Here is a 21,844-nt window from a genome sequence, read left to right as displayed (position 1 = left end):
GCCCGGTGATGGGTATTAAGGAGGGCACATACTGCATGGAGCACTGGGTGTTATACGAAAACAATGGATCGTTGATCACCACATCAAAAACCAATGAGGTATTGTATGGTGACTAACATAACATAATAAAATTAAAAAAAAGGAAAAAGAAAAAGAAAACTCAGTAATTCTACCTAAAAACTAACCAATATGGTCCCTTTAGGATTCATAGGGATGACTACAAATAATCAGTGGAAGGGAATAATTTCTATTTACCAGATGTAGGCATCTTGTGGATGACAGCCAGGTTTTATTCATCTCAGTTTCTGCTAGAAATTAGCATATCACTTACCCTTCCATCCAATATCACCTGACACACAGTAGGCATCCAAAAAATGTTTGCTGAATAAACATATTAGCATATTATTTGTTTGCAATTGTCTACTGCTGAGAATGCTTTTAAACTAATTGCATAAATATGCTAAATACAACCTGACAAATCTTTAAAATTTGATTAGCAAACTTTTTATTTCTTAGATTCAAAGAATATAGGTGGGAATTTAAGAGATTTTTCTGTGTCCCAAAAGAAGCAGCTCCATTTCCCCTTATAGACACCAGGCAGAACTTTTCCAGACCTCCTTCTGTGTAACCAAATACTTTCAAGTGGCAACCAAACATTCCAAAGTACACAAGCTGTCTGAGTGTCACACTAGAAGACAGCTGGGGACACGGTGTTGAGAATGATCAGTGTTTACACTGTATTCACATTCCCTTTAGCACATACCAAATTCCACAGCTATGAGACAGGTGTGTCCTGCTACCCTATTTTTTCCCTCAAAGAGCACCTGGACCCTGTCTGGAATACAGATCAAGAACTGCACTTTCAACCACCATAGGTGGGATGATTAAATTCTCTGACTACAATTGGGAAAGCATGATTTGACATATGTACTTGTACTTTTGGGGACAACAGGCTGCAACATGTTACACTAAGTCTGCTCTGAAAAATCCAGAATATGTGGTTTTCCATATTTACAGGAATGACAACAGAATCTACAAAAAGGAAATAACTTTATAAAATAGGTTTGATTTGAAGGAACACAACATAAACAATGTTAAAATACATGGGAAAACATTTGCAACACACTTAACAGAAGAAAAGATTAATTTCCATGACATAAAAGAACACTTACAAGTCCAAAATTAAAATGCAAATAACAATAGAAAAATGAGCAAAGGATATCAGAAATGACTTATGAAAGAAACACAAAGGATTAGTAAATTTGAAAACAATGCTCAAACTCAGTACTCATTAGAGAAATGGAAATTAAAGCAATAGGAGTTAACAATTTCTCACTCACCTAATGGGGCAAAAATCATAGGACTGATATTGTGTACTGGCAAGAAGAGAGGAAATGGCTCTTTCAACATCGGAGTTGGGATGATGACTTGGTGAAACCTTTGTAGATGTTATGATGGTATTAGCCATCAAAATGTATAAAACCCAAAATATATAAAGAATTTACACAACTCAACACCAAAAAAAACCAAACAATAGGATTACAAAATGGGCAGAGGACTTGAAGAGACTTTTTTTTCAAGATTTTATTTATTTATTTGACAGAGAGAGAGAGAGTGAGAGCAGGAACACAAGAAGGGGGAGTGAGAGAGGGAGAAGCAGGCTTCCCGACAAGCAGGGAGCCCGATGTGGGGCTTGATCCTAGGACCCTGGGATCATGACCTGAGCTGAAGGCAGACACTTAATGACTGAGCCACCCAGGTGCCCCTTGAAGAGACATTTTTCCAAAGAAGACATACAGATGGCCAACTGACACATGAAAAGAGGCTCAACAAAACTAGTCATCAGGGAAATGCAAATCAAAAGCTCAATGAGATATCACTTCATACTAGTCAGAATGGCTAGTATCAAAAGACAAGAAATAACAAGTGTTGGTAAGGATGCAGAGAAAAGGGACCCCTCCTGCACTGTTGGTGGGAATGTAAATTGGTGCAACCACTATGGAAAACAATATGGAGGTTCCTCAGAAAAATAAAAATAGAAATATCATATGGTCCAGTAATTCCACTGTTGGGTATTTACCCAAAAAGAATAAAAACACTAATTTGAAAAGATACATGCACCACCATTTATTGCAACATTATTTACAATAGCCAAGATATGGAAGCAACCTGTCCACTGATACATGAATGGATAAAAAAGAGGTGATTACACACACACACACGCACGCACACACACACACACACACACACACACACACACACACACTGGAATATTGACTCAGTCATAAAAAAGAATGAGATCTTGCCATTTGCAATAACATGGATGGACCTAGAGGGTATAATGCTAAATGAAATAAGTCAGAGAAAGACAAATGCAATATGATTTCATGTGGAATCTAAAAAACAAAACAAATTAACAAACAAAAAAGCAGAAACAGACCCATAAATACAGAGAACAAATTGGTGGTTTGGGCAAGAGGGGAGGTGGGGGGAATGGGCAACATGGGTGAAGGGGAGTGGGAGGTACAAGGCTTCCAGTTACAGAATAAATCACAGGGATGGAAGGTACAACATGGGAAATATAGTCAATGATACTGTAATAGCATTGTATGGTGACAGATGGTAGCTACACTTGTGGTGAGCATAGCATAATGTATAGAGTTGTTGATTCACTGTATCATACACCTGAAAGTAACGTAGCATTGCATGTCAACTTTACTTCAATAAAAAAATAAATTAAAATTGAATTTAAATAAAAAAAGAGCTAAAAAAATGTACAAAGCCCTTAACACTTCAACTCTGCAATCCTACTTTTTGAAGTTTATTCTAGAGTAATACCTGCTCATATGTACAAAGAAACACGTTTATGGATGTTCTTTATAGCACTGTTTATGGCAGCCAAAAGAGAGGAATAATTTAAATACCCATAAACAGGAAGATCCCAATAGTAAAATTTCTAATCTCTGACATGGCCCACCAAGCAGTTATTAAAAAGAGAGAAAATCAGGGCAGAAGTTATCCTTGATGGGGAAGTAAATGACTGGAAAAGGGGGACCAGAATCTTTGGGGTGCCTGCAGAAATGGTCAGTGCCTTGTTTTAGGTGTTGGTTACACAAGTGTGCTGCTTGTGAAAGTTCACTGGTTGATATGTATAATTTTGCATTTTTATGCACTTCAATATTTTTAAAAAACAAACAAAAAAGATTTGGGAGACCCCATAACTTTAGTGGAGAAAGGACTGTACTAGGAAAAAGGAGTTCTTAGTTTCAGCTCCTTTCTGCCCAAACTAGTTTGAGACCCTGTGCAAGTCACTTGGGTTGAATCAAAGTTGACTCACTTATAAAAGTGAGGCAATTATATTTGGCTAAAAGATCGAGAACTGGGCTCACTGACTTTCATATCTTTTTCATTTCTAGGCTTTATGACTCTAAACCATAGCAGTTCAGGATGATTTACCTTCATCAAGTTTCTTTTATCTATCTCTTCTTCCCCACCCCTACTCCCATAACACTGATTCAGGCCCATACTTCACTTTCCTGGGCTATTTCAAAAGTCTTCAAACTTTTCTCTCCAGCTCTAGTTCTGCCCCTTTATAATCCACAATAAAAACACTTTGGTTGGAGTATCCTTTGAAAGTACAGCTCAGATCATGTCACTGCCTTCTTCAGAAATCTTAGAAAGTAGTGGGATATGGTACAGAGTACACAGGACCCATCATCTAAAAACCTGGGTCAGGGGTGCCTGGGTCTCTCGGTTGGTTAAGCATCCGACTCTTGGTTTCAGCTCAGGTCATGATCTCAGGGTCCTGGGATTGAGCCCTGCATCCAGCTTGAGATTCTCTCTCTCTCCCTCTGCCCCTCCCCCTGCTCACATGCACACGTGCTCACTCTTTCTCTCAAATAAATAAACCTTTAAAAAAATAAAAAATAAAAGTAAAAACCTGGGTCTGAATAGTTTACTGGCTGTCTAATCCTGGGCAAGCCATTGAGCCTCTGATTCTCTACTATCTCATCTGTAAAATGAGAGTAATAATGGGACCTCCTTCACAGAGTCATGTAGAACAGACTTTCAGCTACTGATGATGCATCAAGCTCCAAGTCAAACTTAACTTCATTAGCTAGGGTTCCAGAGTAAAGGCAGAGAATCAAGTTCCTTAGCTACTTTTATCTGACTCACTCTGATCAAGACAGAGAACACTTCTGGGCAGTCTTAGCTTCAACACAAAGCTCTCCATCTGTTTGACAGGAGGACAAAAAGTAAAAGGCATCACCCTCTTGGCAGGTTATGCCCCAGAAAGAGTGACACCTCATGGCAAAGGACAATGGTCTTCACTGATGGCAATCTCCAGTCTGGAAGATCTGTAGTTCCCTCTGTACACACTTAATGTTGGTAATAACTGCTTAACAGAGACCTGGCACCAAATCAAGAGAAGCTGAAATCTTTGCGGTTACCCTGCTGAGATAATTTAGGATGCATTAGTCAATGTTTCTCAGGCTGTTCATCCTAGATCAGGGTAATTATGGAGAGGAATAAAAAAGAACAGATTAGAAAATAGCTTGCCAGTAGAACCACTATATTCATATGGGATGATATTTAAATCAGCATTTGAAAACAGTATGTAGTTATGACTTATTTCCTGCTCAGACTTTATGCCAAGTTCTAAGGCAAATTCAGCATTTAGCATTCATCTTAGATGGCAAGCCTGGTCCCTGTGGCTTGTCACACAAGCCTCTAAAAAGTTCTATCTTGCCATATACAAAGTCCACTCGTACTGGGGATGCCTCTCACATTAAACAAGTTGCATGATCCCCAGGAACTAATTTTTGGGAAAGAAGATACATTCTCAACTTGGTATCTTCTCTTCTCAGTGAACTCAACCAAGCATCTTCTGAAATTCTATCTCCTTTCTCCTACTTCCCTGACTGGACTAAAGGAACAAAGATGTCTTTGTTAACCTCAACCCTGATCTGAAATAAAATTCCATGAAAACGCCTCCACTCCTCATCCAATGGTGCACTTGCACTCAGTTCTCTACCTGGCATAGCGCCCAGCACATAATAGCCACTCAGTAAATATTTGCTCTTATTTACTGAGTATTCACTGCAAGCAGTCGCTCTTTGACAGCACTCAGCATAATTGCAAATAATTATTTGTATAGTTATTTGCTTAATGACTGTCTTCCTCACTAGACTGTGAGCATCACAAGGCCAGGGTCAGTTTGTGTTATTTCCAGTTGTACTCTTAATGCCTACCACAATGCCTCACACTCATTAAGACCAAATAAATATTCACTGAACAAACGAACACCGTGTACTAAGCACTATTTATTCAATGTCTCACTTAATCCCTAAACAACCTGTGTACTTGGTATTATTCTTCCTATTTCATAGATGAAGAAACTGAGGCTCAAAGAGCCACAATAATTTGCCTAAGGTCAAAGCCAGGACTCTGAGCACATGCTATTAACAACTATGCTATCGCATCCCCTTCTGTTTAAGTCCTGTTCTACCACTGACTAGATGCAGCCTGGGAAGCTTTTCTTACTCTTCCAAGCCTCAGTTTTCTTATTGATAAACAAAGGAGAAAGTGGTATTTATTTTATAGATTTGTTGTGAAGTTTTCTTGAGGTTGTATATGTAAAGCACTTGGTTATAGTCGTTGGCATATAATCGATGTTTAATAAGAGTTGCTACTCCTGTACTGTTGCCATTGAATCCAATATGCAGAAGGAAGTGATTGGAGCTAGGGAATGCCACCTGCAGAAACATTTCCCCCTCCCAGAATAGTGCACTCCATCTCAGCCGTCGGACATATCTCTACTGGCTTTCTGTGCCACTCTCATCAACCCTTACTCACCACATTCCATAAAACAGCTTGCGTATGAAAGTTGCTTTTGCTTAAAGCTCAAATGTAGAATAAGCAAAATATTTTAAAATTCATTCTATAACACAAGCAATTGCTCAATGTGAAATGCTACAACCTACATGGCTTAAATTGAATAGCTCACATTATCAAAGAAATTGAAGATTGGAAAAAATCAAGACTGTCTCCTACCCCATTACAAGAGATAATTTCATGGATTTTTATTTCAATAGATAATAAATGCATATCAGGAAATAGAGCAGAAAAAGAGAAAATTGCAAATTAGGCGGTCTCTTCTTTCTGTGTCACAAAACCTAGCCAACATTTACACAACCACTTTATTTATTTATTTATTTATTTATTTTTTTTTACACAACCACTTTATTTGCCACCTTTTGGTCTACTGCTTTACTGTCACTTCAGTTCTTGGCAGAAGACTCTAGACATACTCTGTCATGGAATACTACAAACGTCCAACATTCTGAACCATGGTGGTCCAGGAATACCTAGTTACTCTGATGCAGTATAGGTAGCTACACTGGTTCTTAAGCCTGTCTGCATAAGTGGGATCATTTGGGGTGTGCTCTGCGTCCTGACAAAGCTCTGCTTACTTTATAAGAGACAGAAAGTCTTTTTAACTCGAGGGCATTTTGACCTGAAAGCCAGACTGCAGAAGCGAAGCCCTGAATGAGCACTTATTTTTATTCTTGATCATCAGATAAATCAATTCTTTTTTCTTTTTCCTTTTTGAGAGAAAGAGAGTGTGCAAGTGCGGGAGGGGTGGGGGCAGAGGGGGAGGGAGAGAGAGAATCTCTCCAGCAGGGCTGGATCTCACAACCCTGAGATCATGACCTGAGCTGAAATCAAGAGTCAGAGGCTTAACTGACTGAGCTACCCAGGCACCCCATTCATCAGATAAATTGATTCTGATTTAAATGAATAACACTGATGCCTGCCCCCTCCCTCAATTTCTATTCTGATTCAGTTGATTCTGGACACTGATTTTGGAGACACTCTGCCTGGGTTTGGATCTCATCTCCTCCATTTACTATTTGGACAAATTGTTTAACTTCTCTGTATTTAAGTTTCCCTATCAGTAAAACAAGGATAATCATAGAGTTGCTGTGAAAAGTTAAATAAGCTGACACATTTGAAATACTTAGAACAGTGTCTGGCACAAAGTAAGTGTTCTATAGTATTAGCTAGTAGTAGTAATAAAGTATTTTAATTATTATTATTATTATTTTTAAAGATTTTATTTATTTTTTTGACAGAGAGAGACATAGCGAGAGCAGGAACACAAGCAGGGGGAGTGGGAGAGGGAGAAGCAGGCTTCCCGCAGAGCAGGGAGCCCGATGTGGGACTCGATCCCAGGACCCTGGGATCATGACCTGAGCCGAAGGCAGCCGCTTAACCGACTGAGCCACCCAGGCGCCCTAAAGTATTTTAATTATTATACCTTGGGGTCATTTAAGAGAAAGGAAGACTTGTAGAGTTTGCAACCTCATGTGAATACCATGCTAAAATGGTTGCAGAGATATTCTGTGTTTGAAATTTGTGAAAATGAAATCCTTTCACTGTGAGGTACTACTTTGAGGTTAAATCAAATGATAGGAGGTTGAGTTCCATCTGGAATTTGTCTTGATTTTATACAGGGAGAATACTTAACACATGTAGGAAAACAACCCTATTTCTTTGTACCACACAGTGGACTCTCATTGTTGGTTTCCCCGTCTTTAAAAAAAAAACAAACAACTAAGTATAGGACTTAGAAAAATCAAAACTTATGTTAATCTTCAAATGAACAGCAAAGTTGGGATTGTGAGGGTTCTTGTCATACTTGCCATCATTCCCTGGGGAGGAGGGAACAACCATTCTATTTGTGAGAGAGGACAGACAGTAGTGCTATAGAAACCTCCCTGGGCTTTCAGCCCATGCCTACTTGCTCCTGGGCACAGGAGAATTGATTTACTTGATTACTAAGACTAGAATAAAAATAAGCGCTCATTCAGTGCTTAACTTCTGCAGTCTGGCTCTCAGGACAAAATGCCTCGAGTTAAGATGACCTTTTGTCTCTTACAAAGTGAGCAGAGCTTAGTTAGGGTGCAGGCACTGTTTTCTAGTGGCATGCCCACAGGCCCACCTTGCTCTTAATTTGTAGCTTCCACTGAATTGTGACACAGGCCATCACTCTCAATGACAGTGGCTGGGTAAGTAGTCTGCTTTGCTGATTCAATCTTCCCCATAGGTGGATATCAAACTATAGATTTGGAGCTGGAGATGGTAGGCAGCCTCATTAGACCTTAGGCTTAAGCCATGTTCTTAGATCCAGTTTTGCTTATAATAAAGGTGATACCACATTTTGTTCCTCACGTGGCTTTTTGTGTTTGTTTTCAGTTTGATTTGTAACTGGAAGGAGAAAAGCACTCACCCTCTCACCCTAACAAGCAGAAGCAGTAACTATAAAAGTAAAAGAAGTAAAAATCTGACCATTTTCAAAATGCTTTCCTTATTTAACAGATGTGGAAAGTGAGGCTTACAAAAAGGCTTCTGTGATTTACCCAGGGTCAAAATATTACTACTAAGTGGCATGTCCAGTATTCAAATCACAATCTTCAGTATTCTTTTCAGTACATGTTGGAGTATGCTCTTTTCTCCTATTAAAGCCAAGGAGGCCCATACAGACCCCAAGGTCAAGAAGGATAGTAGCTTTGATAATGTTACTAAGCTAACAGGAGAGAAAAACAACCTCCTCAAATCTAAGAATCCTCTTACTCTGAACTCTAAAACTGATTTTTTCCAGACAAGTCTTTACCTAGAAATCAAGAAATTGAAAGAGATCCTCCAGACAAAGTTACGCAACAATGTATAAATCATAGAAAAACACCCATCACCCAGTGACCCCACTCCCCACCCCCCTCCCTTCTGTAACAGGTATTGTGATGAGCACTGGGTGTTATATGCAAATAATGAATCGTTGAACACTACATCAGAAACTAATGATGTACTATATGTTGGCTAACTGAACATAATAATAATAATATCATAGATAAACATTATATATTTTTTTCCCATTTGGATGGAGTGGCCATAAGGGTGGGCTGGGAGAGGGGACACAAACCGTCCCCTGCCAAGTAAGCAGGAGTTGCAAAGAGTTTATTCTATGATTTTCTGAGCTGCTGAAGTTCAGCTCTACAGAAGCAATTTCCTCATAGGTGTTTTCCATTCTCAAACTCCTTTTGTAGCTTGAGATCAAAGGGCCCTCCCCTGTGTAGTAGGCAGAACAGATACGGGATGTCATATACCATTGGGTTAGCTTGCTACAAATCATGTAATACTATTAGCATGGGGGAAGCCGGCTCCTCTAGGTTATAGACATACTTTCTGCAGTACAAATTAATCAACTGCATGCCACAGTCCTAACCAACTTGAAATGATTATATGGGTCTGGTAGTAATTGGTTCTGGTTCTGCCACTAAGTAACCATGTGACTTTCGAAAAGCCCCTTCTCTGGGTCTCAGTTTCTTCATTTCTAAAAATGATGGGGTTAGACAAGGTTGCCTCCAACTCTAAAATACTATGATTCAACATCTACCACTAGCCTTTATATTACCAAAACATGAGGTTGACTCACACTTCATGTCTGCTGAGAGAAGTACTAAAAGCTTAGATACAATAAAGTCACAAAATCGTTCCAAAGCTATTCCCATGGTTGGGTCAACTTAAGAGAGATACATTTGCATTTTTCTATCCTCTTTTTTTAAAGGTTTTATTTATTTGTATGTGTGTATGAGAGAGAGAGTGTAAGAGCAGGGGAAAGGGTAGAGGGAGAAGCAGGCTCCCTGCCGAGCAAGGACCCTGATGCGGGACTTGATCCCAGGACCCTGGGATCATGGCCTGAGCCGAAGGCAGACGCTTAACCAACTGAGCCACCCAGGTGTCCCTATCCTGCCTCTTTTGTGCCACCTTCAATCTCCCCTTCCCCTGACAGTCCATGAAGATAAAAATTTCACACTGAGTTTCTATCAACCTGAGAAAGACAGAAGTCAGCGTACTTTTTTGATCCTCTAGTTACCAAGATATGACTTTATTTCTTGAATCTGTAATCAGATAAAAATGTCCAAAGGACTAAAGAAACTGAGTAGGGCTATTAGTCTAGTCTTTTTCTTATTTTAATTCCATTTGAAGGAACAATAGGCTCTTCTTGCCTTTGGCAATATAATAATTCAGCTGACATGCTAGAAATACCAAACACCAAGATATAAAACGGTGGCATTTTCTCTCTTTAAAAACAATCAATGCTTTCATTCATGGACTTCAAAGTACATGTGAGATAAAAGTCTCAGCCCTGTGAGTTCGAGGTAAATCAAAAGGCTGTAAGTGTCATAGAAGTTTCCTGGTTCATTGCCCCTCTTCTAGGTAAGAAAAGAAACAGAAGTACTCCCAAAGAGATGAGTGCTCATTTTATATTTCTCTTTCAAATGGGCTTAAGCAACTTCCCCTAATAATTCATTCCAATATAGTTCTTCCTTATGTCTGACCAGCCTCTCCTTGTTGCTACGCAGGCCCACTTCCTCTTATTAATCTTGCCTTGGCAGAGCTAGAACTCTTCACTGTCTTTCATATTGTCAAGTCTCATCTTGACTTCCAGAAATTCTAAAGGAAACCTTGCAAACTGAGTTAGGGGTCTCTGATCAAGTTTAGATACTATCTGGAGCTCCTTGATCGAGTTTAGATATTATCTGGAGGTCCCTATTGTATCATAACGTTCCTGAAGATGCTAGTCCACCTTAGTCAAAGTCATTTCTCCTCTCTGGTTATTAGCACTTCATCTCTAAAATGAAACAAATATGAGAATATATTAAGGGGGGGCACCTGGGTGGCTCAGTCGGTTAAGCATCCAACTTGATTTCAGCTTAGGTCATGATCTCTGGATCGTCGGATTGAGCCCCAAGTCGGGCTCCGTGCTAGGGCATGGAGCCTGCTTGGGATTCTCCCTCTGCCTCTCACTTTCTCTCTCTCTCTCCCCATCCCCCTTTCTAAAAAAAATAAATAAAACTTAAAAAATATATTAAGGAAAGGAAGAATCACCATAGCAATGTAAATTATTACTGAATAGAAGAGTCTTCCTGGAGATCCTGAACTCTTGGGATTCAGTCATTATTACAAATGGAAAATGGCTGAAGATCTCTCTTTTTATACTGAGCTATTCATTATTCACATGAACTTCAGGAATACTGCTCAGTACTGGGCATCAGGTATTTAAGTGTAAACCTATCTTTCAAAACAGGCCTATGAGAGAAGACCATGGGAACACGACAATGTCCACATCTGGATCATCACTCTGGTATCATAATTATCCCCAGGTTAGTTGCCCACTCTTCCAGAGACCTGACACTTCCTTTGAATACTAATGTGTCATGATGTTGCTTAAAACAATGCATTCGATTTTAGTCATCATCCCGATGGCCATATTGACTCATGAATTCTTCACTTTAGTGGAAGTATTTGGGAAGAAGACTGGTATCTCTGCTTCTACAAGTTCAGGTAGATCTCAAACCAGAGGCAGCTGGCATCTTCTGGACAGGAACTTGGCATTATGATTTGATGAGGGTTTAATAGTGGTCTACTCTTTAGCCATAGAGTATCATCTGAATAAGTGGACTCACTGCAATCTTAGACCATTTGTGCTACTGTATCATCACCGAGGAAACACTTCTATAGGGAAAAGGTGAAATTTGAGAGCAAACACACTAAAGAATGCCGAGCTCACCTTAAGATAAAAGCTGCAGGGGTGCCTGGGTGGCTCAGTTGGTTAAGCATCTGTCTCTTGACTTGAGATCGAGCCCCACGTCCTGCTCTGTACTGGGTGCAGAGCCTGCTTAAGATTCTCTCTTTCCCTCTCCTTTGCCCCCTACCCTCTCAAAAAAAATTGATAAAAAAGATAAAGGATGTAAAGCAGCCAGATCTATAAAGGAGGAGTCTGTGGTCAAATACTGCAGTATTATCTAATCCAGATTACTGATCTACTTCACAGAGGAGTTGGGACATGACACCCAAACTCCACCTATGAGTTTCCCTTGGGCACTCGAAATTTCACCTAGTAAAAAGGCAAAGATTCCATTAGGGGAAAGTATTCTTTTCACAAGCACCCAGATTTGATGTGTGGCTTATCTAAGGATATAATCTTACAAATGTCTGGAGTTTGACCTTTAGGGTCAAGTGAGGAAATCAACTAATCAACATTAGATACCAAGTGCCCAGTTTTATACACAGCTCCACTCTGGCAATGACAAGAGAATAATAGTGACTATTAAGGCCAACTGAAAGCAATTATTCAACGAGATACATGATCAATCAACAAATATTTTTTTTTAAGATTTTATTTATTTAAGAGAGTGAGCGAGCGAGCACACACACAAGTCGGGGGAGGGAGAAGTAGACTCCATGCTGATCAGGGAGCCCGATGCAGGGCTCGATCCTAGGACCCTGGGATCATGACCTGAGCCAAAGGCAGACGCCCAACTGACTGAGCCACCCAGGCACCCCTTAACAAATATTTCTTGAGCATCTATTCTGTGCAAGACACTGTATCTCTGCTAAAAGTCATATGAGTCAGGGGCCCTTCCAATAAGGGGCTAATGACTGAGTTAAAAGGCTAAGACATATTCCTGTGAGAAGATAACTGCAAGGTAATCTACAATCAGTGTCAAATGAGTCATATGAACATAATGACCAAGGGGTTTCAGAGGTACAAATGAACAATTCTAATGGATGATCTGGAAGGCTTCCTGGAGAAGGCTGGACTTGTACTAGGTGCTTTCAGTTGGACAGGACTTTGACAGGTTAAAGAAAACAAAGATCATGCTAGACAAAAAAAAAAAAAAAAAAAATGGCATGAGCAGGGTACTAAGGCACAATGCTTGTTTGGTAGCAGATCACCTTGCCTGAACTAGAAGACTTGTTTTGAGCAGTAGCCGGGGCAACAAAAAGCTGAAAAGAAGGGACCATGGGATCTCAGAGTTTGAAGGGATCCTAGAAATGATCAAATCCAAGCTTTGCTCACCTTATCCTCACACAAATACAGATTTCCCTAGTGTGCGACCAATGTTTAACATACATTTTAGTAATGGGTCTAGATTCCTAATATCTACAGGCATTGTAAATGTGGCATAGTAGTTAGAGATAAGCTGTGGAGTTGCAGGCCTGGCTAAACCACTTGCTAGATGTTCACCCTTAGGTTAGTTTATCAAACCTTTATTTCTTCACCTACAAATGTGGATAATAGTATACTCACTGAAAATGGAGGTAGGGAGAAAAAGGAGAGAGTCCTTGAAGGAGACAGCAAAGGAAGAGGAATCTCACAATAAAGTGTATTGCCAAGGAAAGCTGAAATAGAGAGAATTCAAGGTAGGGGAGGTTGTTTACAGCATCATATGAACCAAACAGGTCAAGGTGGTTGAGAGCAGCCAAAAGACCACCAACTTTGACAATCTGGAGGTCACTGGTGACCTTTAAGAAATCAATTTTAGTATAAAAGGAGAGAGGCAGATTGTAAATAAAGATGAGCTAAGAGGGATGGATGGGAAAGGAAGAAAAACAGAAGGTGTGGTGAGGAACTAGAACTACAAAGACCCCTCCTCATTTGCAGTGACAAGAGAGGGAGAAAGATGGCTTTGATTCAAAGGGGTCACAGGGTTCAGGGATATAATGGCTGGATGTGTAGTTCAGCTTAGAACTGAAATGGCCGGTAACTCTGTTAAGGACTTCCAACCCTAGCCTTCCTACTTGCCAAGATGCAGGGGATGGTGACAAAGGAAGAAGGAAGTTTCTACTCACAAAATATCTTCTCTCTTCCTTTTGTCTAGCACTGCATAGAAAGAAAAATGATTATAAAGCAATCTGCCCATTTATAATACCATAAGATTGCCAGCTGAACAATTATAAGAGACTCCCTATGTAGTAAAACCTCATTAATTTGGACTTCACTTTTTTGGAATTTGTGATAATTTCACCTCAGCTGGAGTTACAAAGAAAGGGTACTACTTACAAAGAAAGGGTTCACTAGGCAAATAGTGTAAAAAAAGATTGCAAGGGAGTTAATTTAGCCTGCCAGGGCCTATTTCACCTATTTAAAGAAAATAGTCTTTTTTAAGAACTTCAGCATATTCATTATTTGAATGCAAACTGATTCTGCTAATTATAGATTAGCATAATCTGCTGCTAAAATCCTATATCTGCAACAGTTACTTTGCTCTCACTGAATATGCTCATTAGAAATAAAACTGCAATTCTTTAAAGTTAGTTCACAATTCAGATGAATCCATACCCCCTTTCTCCACCATCATGAGTTAACTACAGTTCAGGAGGTATTACTCTAAACTAGCACATCACTTATCATGAACACAGTGGAAAAACTAGTAAGTGATCAAAAAAGGCCTCAGAGCAGCCAAAATAGATGTCTTAAAGTTGATGCCCTAAATCCTATAACTCTCTCCATAGCAGGTTCTCTTACAGCTGATCTAACTCTTACTTAATGTACTAATCTGACACACCAATTTGGAGCTGGCTGGGTTTTTTTGTTTTTTTTTTAAAGTTTGTAACTGATTAGAAGGAGAAAAAGGGCTGCTGCATGAAGGGACACTGAGAAACCAGAACTAACTGACTGCAGACTGTAGAAAGGAGACAGGATATATATAAAATACGGCTGTAATAACTTAAAAGCTACCAGAGTCTAGGACACTGTAGAGATAAAAGTCCTATATTCCTTAGCAAACCCTGAAAACTATAATACAGTATTATGGTGCAGTACAATAACTAATATCTGGAATTCTGCCTCTAAATGATCAGAGTTGAATACATGCCTTAAAAAGGCAGATACGTTCACACACACAATTTGTATCCATAATAGTTAACCTAAAAATGTGAAATGTGTTGATGCTTAAAAAGATAAAGTTCATAATATTATATAATTATAACAAAACAATAGCAACATTTATTAAATAACTACTGTGTGCAGATATCATGCTAAGCACTTTACCTATATAATTGCATTTAAATCCTAAGAAGTGGGTTTTAGTATCATTTCTGCTTTACAGCTGAAGAAAGTGAAACTCAGAGAGGTTAAGGAACCACCCCCAGGCCACAGACAGAAATAGAGCTGGGATTAGAACTCACACCAGTTCCTTAGCTATAAACTATGCCTTTCCAGTGTTCCAGAAAATATAGCTCTCTAAAAATCACTCTTTTCTTAAGGGCTCCAGATAGCTGTGTCTTACTGTGTTTTTGTTTTCCGAACCTGTATTTGACAAATACCTTGATTTAGAAGCAGAAAGACCTATAATCTAAGAATCAGATATGTTTATAAACATGCTCCATGTTATAAGGTGAATATAATAGTAAAAAAAAAAAAACCAGAACAAAACAAAAACATCATGAACGTGTCTATTAGGTCCATCCCCAAATCTCAGGTCAGTCTCTACATACTACGGATACTGTTTTCAAATGAATAGCCAAGCAACAAAGAGATATATTTTAAAATGCCAAATGATCAGTTAAGATTTGGTTCTCCTAATGCTTCCCCACTCGTTTTGGAGAAATTTAACCTGAGAATAGGCTAATGGAACATGAAGATAAAGGGGGATTGCAGGGGAGGATAAAAACTCAGTTGGCTGTTATAAACGATTTAGGAAAATCTGCTCATCACCTGTTCAAAGAGCTATGAGGGCATAAAATGCATGTGGCAGAGTGCATACTGCGGGAAACAAGGTGGGGTTGCGGGCTGCAGATATATGTGGTTATCTGCATTACAAGTAAAAGTAAGGGTAGCACACCACATGTACAAAGAAAAACATACAGTGAAACCATTCATTCATGCAGTGCTTCTAACTTAAATCAGTGCTCTTTATTCATCTTTTTTTTGTCTCAAGCCTACCCATTCAAGGGTCAGCTACAAACGTCACTTTTTTTTTTTTTTAGAGAGGTGGGGGGAAGGAGAGAGGGAGAGAGAGAATCTCAAGCAGGCTCCACACCCAGCACAGAGCCTGATGCCGGACTTGATCTCAAAGCTTGACTTAAGGCTCAATCTCATGACCCCGAGATCATGACCTGAGCTGAAATCAAGAGTTGGACACTTAACGGCCTGAGCCACCCGGCGGCCTCTACAAATGTCACTTCTGCTGTGAAGTGTTCCACGATGCCCAAGGCTGAATTACACTCTTCCCCGTTTGTGCTCCCATTGGTTTTTTCCCCCTTTTCCACACTCACCACAGTACCAGTGATACGCTGTCTCATTATTAGAGTTATTCACGTCTGTGTTTTCCCTCTCCCCTCTATCCCACCGTGAGTTCCTTGAGGGCAGGGGACTCTCTCATTTCCGTAGTTCCTACAGATGCCCGCACAGTGCCAGGCACATACTAGGCTCTGGGAAAATGGTGACTCAACAGCACTGGCTCAAGATGGTGCATTATTGCCTAGCTTACCTGAAGGAGCATTTGTTCTCTTTCTTTTCTTGCTTGACTCCCCTCCATTCTCAATGAGGCCTTCTGTGACCAGAGGGCCACTGGCACTACCAAACTGCAGGGGTTCGTTGTTGTTGGCAGGGTCAAAGGGCAGCTGGTTCAATCCTAAAGAAGAAAAAGAAAGCCAAAATCCAGACTCCATTAAGGACTGGGATGTCTCTAGATAGGAGCCACTAGAGGAAAACTTTCTAAACCTTTAAGAACCTAGGAATAACAGGTGAGTTCCTTAAAGCCTGTTGCCCTGTGTAATTTTTCCAGATTTTGTTGAAGAGTACAGAATGAAAATGTAGGGTCTTGTAAGACTGTGGCTCATCTTTGAGAAGATCCCTGACATTTCTGGGAAATCAACATTTTTGGCCACAAGCTATCAATTATCTTCTACCTCCTTCCTTAAAGAGATAGGACCCTCATTAAGTGTGGCTATGGTTGAACCCACTCTTCCTTTGAAAAAGCTTGGTCATGTATTCCTCAGGTTATCTCTCTTTTTTTTAAAGATTTTATTTATTTATTTGAGAGAGAGAGAGCAAGAGCACAGAGGGAGAGTGAGAGGGAGAAGCAGACTCCCCACTGAGCAGAGAGCCCGATGTAGAGATGTGGGGCTCGATCCCAGGACCCTGAGATCATGACCCGAGCCGAAGGCAGTCTCTTAACTAACTGAGCCACCCAGGTGCCCCTAATTCTTGAGACAGTGTTGTAAAGCTCAACAAAAGCTTGGAGTCCAGTCAGCTAAAAGTCAATCAAGTTTTAGTAAAATGAATGCTAAGGTTCTAACAAAATGTCTTTACATTATTGTTTTTAGTTAAAAGTACCCCTATGCTAATGTTTTCAGCCCACATAACAAATACCATTTCTTCAGCAATCAGACTTCACTCAGAACACCTCCATTAAATTTCTTCTGGGACTTGTCAAACATTCTTCCTTACATCATCTGAGTAAGTGAAACAATGAAAACTCCTGTATCTTAAGTCAACTATTCACTGCATCATATCTATGTTCTATTAAATCCCTACTATGTTTAGAACTAAAGAAACAAACATCAATTGCTATGTATTAAAAAACATTCCAATAATGACCAAGACGATTTATAAGGACGAGATTTTAATACAATTTACAAATGAAGATGTTTCTTGCACCTGAGTGGTCCCAGAGTCAAATGTGAGTAGTGTACTATTGCAAAACTTTTCTTGGTGTTTCTTTCTGCAGTATTATACTGAACAAAACAAGTTCCATGGAAGATGGAATGGTATCATGGAAACAGTATGTATTTTGGACCTGACAGATTGGGGTTAAAATCCTGGCTGTGTCTTTTACTAGCTGGCAATTTGTGTAATCTCCCTTAGTCTTAGTTTCATGATGTGTAAAAGGGGACTGATAACATTTGTACCGGGTTGTTGGAAAGATAAAAAAGATAAAATATATATATTTAAAGTTATTATTATCCTACTATTCTAAGTGAATTAAAAAAAAACTTTTCTCTGTAAGTTTGTAAACTCTTCTTAGGAGGATAGCCACCCCAACACTCTACCCTCTCTCCCCACCCCCCAACTGTATCCTTGGTGCCTATCACCATGCCTGGCACATAGTGAGTGTTGGATGAGTTAATTAATACTCAATAGGGAGGGGGTAGGTGACTCATTCTTTTAACTTATGTAGTTAAAGACGTGACAGCTGATAAGAATTAATGCCACAACTTAAAAGTTCTGGTGCTGATTATATCAACATTACTTAAAATAATTAGATTTCAAATGCATCTCCATCATTTGAGTACTATACTGCAGGATGGTGAAAGCTTGATCAAAAGGAATGCTCAGGGATTAGGAGGTTCTGATTAATGACAGTTAATCAGAAAATTTTTTCTTACTTTGTTTTGCATTTGATAATTTTACAGAATATATTAGTCCATTTCCCTGCCTTATTAAGTAGATGACCGAAGATCTTACAGAACTTCAGAGCCATAATCTATAAAGGGAAGCTAATAACGGTACCTAACTCATGGGACTGTTAAAAGGATTAAAATGAAATTATGTATGTAGAACATTCTGCATTACATCTGGCATACAGCAGATACTCAATAAATATTAACTGCCACTACCATAATTTTGAATTTCTATTTCTATTCCATTTCAACTTCTAGAATTTTTTTTTTTTAAGATTTTATTTATTTGACAGAGAGAGACACAGCGAGAGAGGGAACACAAGCAGGGGCAGTAGGAGAGGGAGAAGCAGGCTTCCTGCTGAGCAGGGAGCCCGATGCAGGGCTCGATCCCAGGACTCTGGGATCATGACCTGAGCCGAAGGCAGACGCTTAACGACTGAGCCACCCAGGTGCCCCTCAACTTCTAGAATTGTTGATGTACAATGTGAGGAGAGTGGTCTGAAATTGCTCTGATCCAGGGATAAACCCTACTTCCCTCATTGAATCTTTTCATTGCTGTTTGAAAAGTTGGAGTTCAGGAAAAGAATCTGCTAATTAAAAGTATTCATTCATAGATATTTGACTATAATTGTTTTGCCTTTTATTTAGTCCCAGATGATAACTTTAGGGATTTAGGTATTTTGTTCCTCATACTAGCATATATATTTTTGTTTGACACTAAATAAAACTGAGATTTCAAGTATTTTCTGTGTATCCACCTCAGATATGATCCAGATATGTGAAAATCCTGATAATTTAGTGCACCATCTCAGGCCTTTTTTTTTTTAAATTTTATTTATTTGACAGAGACACAGCGAGAGAGGGAACACAAGCAGGGGGAGTGGGAGAGGGAGAAGCAGGCTTCCCGCTGAGCAGGCAGCCTGATGTGGGGCTCAATCCCAGGACCCTGAGACCAAGACCTGAGCTGAAGGCAGATACTTAAGGACTGAGCCACCCAGGTGCCCCTCAGGCCTTGTTTCTTATAGAAAAGGCTCTCATATCAAGGTGAGAAAGACCTGTCATTCAGTAAGTTGATTCACTGCATATGAATCCACATTTTATATTATCAGGGACCCAATACAGTCTCCAAAGATTTGTAGTTTAAGAACAAGGGCTGTAGAGATAGCAAAATCCTTTGACACCAGTGCTTTCTAGCCACTTTTATTGTATTGTTTTATTTCTCCCCTAAGACAACACTAAATAAACCAATAAGTCAGTAAATCAGTAGGTACTTAGAGACTTTTCTGTGTCATGTATATGTGATCCAAGCTGAATGCTACTGTAAATAAAATAGCCCCATTAAAATGATTTAAGTTCTAAAAAAGAAAACTACCACTTTAAAGAATTCTTACTGCAGAAATTATGACTTAAATGTAAAATATTAGCAATGACCATATTGTAATTGTCACTGAAACTACAGAATTTATCTTTAAATCTCTTATGGAAGCTATTTCTCCTATTTTTCTACTAGGCACGATGAAACCATTAGATTAGGAAGATATTAGGAAAATATTAGATGAGGAAGAAACTTTTGAGGTTATTTAGTTCATTCTTTTATGCAGTACAGGAATCTTATCTATAGAATTCCTGACAGGCCTAAACCCCAGGGGGGTGGGGGGGGGGGACTTCTTCGCCTGGGGACCATTCCTTGCTGTGCTCCCAGAGATTCACCTTGCTTTGCTTACCTTTTTCAAAACTACCACCTCCTCTATTTTGAGGGTTCCTTTCATCTCCCCCAAACTGCCTGTGAAAGATGATGCATTTTATTCAACTATTAACTTGCTTATTGTCCCTAAAATGAGAGCATAGCATGTCTAACTTTTTAAAGGTTCTACTGATAATTACAGCAAGAAAAACAAATGAGGGGGTAACAAATAGTTAACAGAGCAATGTTAGAAATTTTCCAAAGTCTGGGGCACCTGGGTGGCTCAGTCATTTGAGCATCCGATTCTTGATTTGGGCTCAGGTCATGATCTCAGGGTCCTGAGATGGAGCCCGCGTCGGGCTCTGTGCTCAGCGGGGAGTCTGCTTGGGATTCTCTCTCTCTCTCCCTCTCCTCTGCCTCTGCCTCTGCCTCTCACCCCCACGTTCTCTCTCTCTCTCTCGGTCTCTCTCTCTAATATAAACAAATAAATCTTTTAAAAAAAGAAATTTTCTAAAGTCTTATATAGTTCTCATAGTCCTTGCCCTTTTACCTCTGAGGATAAATTTAATAAAACTTTGAACTTTGCTCATTCATTTCTCCTCACATCTTGTCCCCTCATTGCCTAATCTCACAACACATACAGTTTTTCTAAAGGGAAGCACAAATTGATAAAAATAAAGGAAAATGGATAATAAACATTGGTGTTATAGGTTTTTGCTACTACTGTAGCTTATGATCACAATTAAGTCCATGTGGTAATGTAATCTCATCTAAAACCAGGTTGACTGGTTTAGAGAGCTGACCAGCTGTTATTTCATGTCAAGTCAAAATACAGATTATCTGACTTCATAACACAAATGAGGCCACTTTAGAGAGTATGCATATTAGGGAAGGGTGGGGGTGGGGTCCTTGGAGAATGACATTTCTCATCCAATGGAACCAGCAAATTAAACATCTCAGAATGAAGTGTGGTTCTTAGTTTATAAGCAATGATGTCTGCCATACAGATGCAAATGATTCCTGGGTTTTGAGGAGAGCACTGAAGAATTTTCATGACTCTTGTGAAAGAAGATCAATGATCTCTTTGTGCCCAGCTGCTGTTATAGTTACTGTCACAATTGACTTTACAGAGCTTTCCACTATCAGGTCAAATTAGGACTAGCCTTCATGATGCAATCTAACACTTTTAATGATTGCTCCAGGTTATGGTAGGGAAATATGACCCTGTGGTCCCTGCCACTTCTTATTTGCAGCTGTGGCCCATGGACTGAAGGTGGAACAATCTTAGCAAAAAGAAAACACAATTATAGTCAGGATTAGTTCCCTTTCAAAGAAAATGGTTAGGTCCTGAGAAATCTGGTAAATTCAATTCAAGGCAGCAATCTCCAGAAAGACACTTAGATTGAAAAAAAAATAGAGTATCCATTTTTGGCAAAAGTAACATAGTTAATTTATATATAAAACAAATTTCTGTAACCTGAGTCCTATTTTCCAAGTAACTTCAGTTTGAAATCAGATATGGGACTCCATGGTAATAAGGGGAAGTAGAGGGTCTCCAAATTAGTTTTTAATTCAAAAGTTTTGGAGAAACACGGGGTTATTGGGATAATGGTCAGGACCTTAATGTGCTGGCAGGTGCCTTTGTAGGATTTATCCATCCCTGGGAGCCTCTCCTCCTTCCTCAGCGTAGGCCTGAAAATCTCTGACTCCCTATTTTCAGCTCTCACTACCTAGCTACTCCATTTGCTACTTCTGAGGGAATATTTGCGATGTCTCACAGATTTGGACTGCAATATCACTCTCCAGCCACAGGGGTTAGCAGCCAAAACCAATGAACATTTCTCAGTTCCAGGTCTTAGCTGATGTCAAACAAACGAAACCTACTTTGTCAATTTCATGAGT

General features: G+C 39.5%; 1 protein-coding gene across 9 annotated transcripts in view; it reads right to left on the bottom strand.

Annotated features, from left to right (window-relative positions):
• Positions 1-21,844, bottom strand: part of ENOX2 (ecto-NOX disulfide-thiol exchanger 2) — a 261,430-nt gene that overhangs the window by 141,765 nt on the left and 97,821 nt on the right. For 6 of the 9 annotated variants that reach the window (XM_081808251.1, XM_081808254.1, XM_081808261.1 and 3 more), the window contains one exon: positions 16,344-16,487. The exons of the other annotated variants lie outside the window; for them this stretch is intronic. The gene's annotated coding sequence lies outside the window, so the exon portion shown is untranslated. The remainder of the gene's footprint in view (positions 1-16,343; positions 16,488-21,844) is intronic. 9 annotated transcript variants of the gene reach the window in all.

This window comes from Leptonychotes weddellii, chromosome X (assembly GCF_054177405.1).
Source record: "Leptonychotes weddellii isolate Sample4059 chromosome X, ASM5417740v2, whole genome shotgun sequence".
Taxonomy (NCBI): Eukaryota; Metazoa; Chordata; class Mammalia; order Carnivora; family Phocidae; genus Leptonychotes; species Leptonychotes weddellii.
Note: the sequence above shows the minus strand (reverse complement) of the source record. Positions and strands in the feature narration are given on the sequence as shown.